Source organism: Macrobrachium nipponense, chromosome 48, assembly GCF_015104395.2.
Source record: "Macrobrachium nipponense isolate FS-2020 chromosome 48, ASM1510439v2, whole genome shotgun sequence".
Taxonomy (NCBI): domain Eukaryota; kingdom Metazoa; phylum Arthropoda; class Malacostraca; order Decapoda; family Palaemonidae; genus Macrobrachium; species Macrobrachium nipponense.
In genome coordinates, this window is record NC_087223.1 from 8512012 (window position 1) to 8516390 (window position 4379).

The window sequence follows — 4379 nt, forward strand, 5'->3', positions numbered from 1 at the left end:
GTTTCATAATTTTTAGGATATACTGGGAAATTTCTGTTGTGGTAAATTGTTATTTTGGATAAAGGATAATTTTAAATGCTGTCATATGGATACTAAGGTAGTAAATGCAACTTATATAAACAATATATATATATATATATATATATATATTATATATATATATATATATATAATATTTATATAACTTTCATTTTCTATCATATGACAGCATTGAAAATTATCCTTAATCCAAAATAACAGATTACTGTTAAAATAATTTCACAGCATGTCCTAAAAATTATGAAACATTTTGTAGTTTTTTATATATATATTTGGTTTTAAAACCCTTAAGCACAGTATGTTCTGTATTAATTACCATAATCTAAAATTTATTTGTTTATGCATATTAATTTTTGTCTCCCAAACTCTTTAAAAGCCTAAATTAGGTAGTGTATGAATATTTGCTCAAAATAGCTAAAAATTCACTATATATATTTACAATTTAACAAAACTATAAAACGGCAGATTCGTATAGTATTACTGAGTTTCCAACATGTTTATTTAAAAGTGTAATGTAAATGTATTACCTAAAAGTTAATAAAAAAAATCATTCAGCATTTTTTTTACAAAAAAATATAGAACCCTGACAATTTCGTACCATAGATGAACAATCTCCCATTAAGTCGCTACCAACAAGGAAAGAAGTCAAGTAAACGGAAATCACTCGAAAACAAAACCGTTGCGGATCGGGAACATCAGTGAAAGTAAAAATATCCGTGAAAATGACATAAAAGAAATCAGCGAAATCAAAACATATATGGATGAAAGAGAACGAAGTAGGCAGCCCCCAGGTTACAGTGGTCTCGGGTTACGGCGTTCCAACTTTACGACGCTTGTGTCGTGGCATCGTTAGCGGGTATTTACAGCTCCGTAAGTGGTTTTGTGGCACTGCACCTGGTTTTATGGCACCGTAAGTACCATTTATTCCCATTATTATCATGATGTTCCGGTTTAAATTGAATCCCTGCCGTAAACCGTGAACTATACCCGTAACAACAAAATAAGCCACTGCAAAGTGAAGTCAAAAGAAAAGGGGGGCAGGGTCAGTGGGGAAATGAAGTCACTCACCCTTCTTTCAGGTAAGGGACTGTGAAGTCAAATTCGTCGCTTCTTTCCGCCGTGATTGTTGCGTAGTTGATGAAGACGTCATTTTCTTCTCTGTTGATTGAGTCGAGAATTGTGGTCCACAGAAGGGTTGCTGTGGGGTAAAGAAATAAGAAACATTATTATTAATATTAATATTATTATTGTTGAAGAAATCCACGGTGGTGCAAATGTAAATATACTCATGTATATATGTATATATAGATATATACATCTTACTCAGGCACATTTATTTTGCCGACGTATCACGACTCATAGTCGCATCCTCAAGGCTATAATTAAAGATAAACACACAGATATTAAAACTACGCACGGCATAATTCATAAAAATTGCGCAATATTAAAAAATTCAATGAACATCAGCATGTAGAACATTTAAAAATTTATGAATATCTTACTGTTTTAGTGTTATTTATTTATTTGTTATTTATTTTTTATTTGTTTTTATATACATATCAATTTGTGTATGTTTTTTCTGTAATTTTTGAAATAATTTTAATGTAACTTCACTTTACATAATTTTAGTGCTTAGTGTTTTTCTGTTCTAAGATATTCATAAAGTTTTAAATGTTCTACATGTTGACGTTTAATGAATTTCTAAATATTGCGTAATTTTTATGAATTATGCAGTGCGTAGTTTTAATGTTCGTGTGTTTATCTTTAATTATAGCCTTGAGGATGCGACTATGAGTCGTGAAACGTCGGCAAAATAAATGTACCTGAGTACGATGCCTTTCCCTATGGTTCCCGTAATGAGATGCACCTAGGGCCCTGGCAGCTCCATCCTCTAAGGATATATATATATATATATATATATATATATATATATATATATATATATATATATATATATATATATATATATATATATATATGTATATTATTTACATTTACATCACTGTGAATTTCTTTAACATTTTAGTGACTCGTGATATTAGGAGGATATGATTATTATTATTATTATTATTATTACAAATCCATTTTATGGACTTGTAATAATAATGTAGAATTCATGGACAAAATTAATAATGATATGAAAGATTCATATTCTAATTTGCTCTTGTTGGAATCTATGAAAATAAAAAACAGAATGAAAGAAGTTAAAGTAATACGTAAAAGTGTCGTTTGTAAGTGTGTTCTTTTTAACAACTCAACAAACCAGTCTCGTTAGGGGGATAGTGCCCTCAGTGCACCTCATACTGTGCACTGTAGGCATTACTTATGGTCCTTTGCAGCATGCCTTCTGCACCTAGCTGCAACCCCTTATGTTACTTTTACTGTACCTCCTTTCATATTCTCTTTCCTCTTACTTTCCTCAACCCTCTCTTAACAATTATTCATAATGCAATTGCTCTGAGGTTTTCCTCCTGTTACACCTTTCAGAACTTTTACTGTCAATTTCTGTTTCAGCACTGAATGACCTCCCTAGGTCCCAGTACTTGGGACTTTGGTCTAAAGTCTATATTCAGTTCCAAAAATGAGTCCAGGGATTAATTGAAAACAAATAAAAAAGCGCGAAGGAAACTTACGGTCAGTCTTGTAAGTGAGGCCGAAGTGCAGCCAGCGTCGCAGCGCGTCCATGATGTTGTAGTTGAGTCCTTTCATGACGCCCTCTGGAGAGACGTAGAGCAAAGGCCTGTCCTCTCCCGAGGCTAAAATCGACATGTTCTTCCTCCCCATGTCTTGGAACCTGTCGACGAAGAGTCGGCTCCACTCCTGGAATGACTCCCCGCTGTTCCACATTCCAAGATCGACCGTTTGCGGGGATTCTCTGGAATAAGGCTTCCGAGTCCAAACCTTGAAGTCAGTAGTAACGTTCTGGGGGCTCCGCGGGTTGTAGGGGCAGATAACAGCCAGAAACGATGGTCTGGCCAGCAGCGGAGTCTCCAGGTAGTTCTCCGCTAAGCAAGGCAACAAAGACCCGATTAAGATGATGGCTTCCAGTTTCCAGTAGTTCGGAGGGAACCAGAGGGGCCACCAGAAGGAACTGTTGAACTGCAAGATGACGATGAGAACACCTGGAGGAAGACACGTTGACTGTAAGAGCTTCCAGTGTCCAGGAAGTCGGAGGGGACTGGATGGGCCAATCAGAAGGTGCTGGATACCAAGACAATAATAAGATGACCTTAAAACGAGGACATGTTAAATAAGAGCTACCAGTTACCAGAATTTGCTGGATTTTAGGACGATAACAAGACGACACACAAATAAGAGCTTCCAGTTTCCAGAAGCTGCTGGATTCCAGGACGATAAAAAAGATGACCTAAAAAAAGACGGGATTAAGATGATGGCTTCCAGTTTCCAGTAAGTCAGAAGGAACTGGAGGGACTACCAGAAGGCGCTGGATTTTATGCCAGTGACTAAAAATACCTGAAAAATAGGATCAAACTAACTTAATTTTTTTTTTTGTTTTTTAGATAGAGGGTAGAAGCAGATATCTGAAGTAAGAGAGTGAGGTAAGAAGTACGAATATTATGATGGGGGCAAACCCACTTGCTTCTATACATCCCAGAGTGGCTTTTCATATGTTTAAATCTATGCGAGTTTTTCAATACAGTCATCATATTCTAGTGTTTATATATATATATATATATATATATATATATATATATGTATAGATATATATATATATATATATATATATATATATATATATATATATATAATACAGTCATCATATTCTAGTATTGTATGTATGTATTATATATATATATATATTTTATATATATATATTATATATATATATATATATATATATATATATCTATCTATAATATATATATAGATATATAAATTAGTAAACATGACGAATCTGAATAAAAATGAGTGCAATATTGTAATCAAACAATTACAGATACAATCATCATTACGTCAGATCTATTACAAGAAGAAGATGCATGAATGCATTGGTATCTCTAAATGTATATGTATGCATGCATATGTAGATTACACATTCAAGGACATACTTACTGTGCACCATAGGATAGTATTTAGTCGAAGAGTTATCCGGAATAGCAGCATCACTGTTTACATTCAATTCAATCTCAGGAGCCTCCCGTGGGAGGCGCAGAAGGTAAATAGGATGATCGAGGGCGCCGATTAACCCATCAGGGTGGAAGGACCTTGACGGCGTCTCCTCCTCAGTAGGAGGGTCACCCTCCTACCTAGAAGAGGCCCTGACAAAAAGCTCCTTCAGGAGATGCGACACTAGGCTTCCCCCTCCTGAGAGCCGGCGT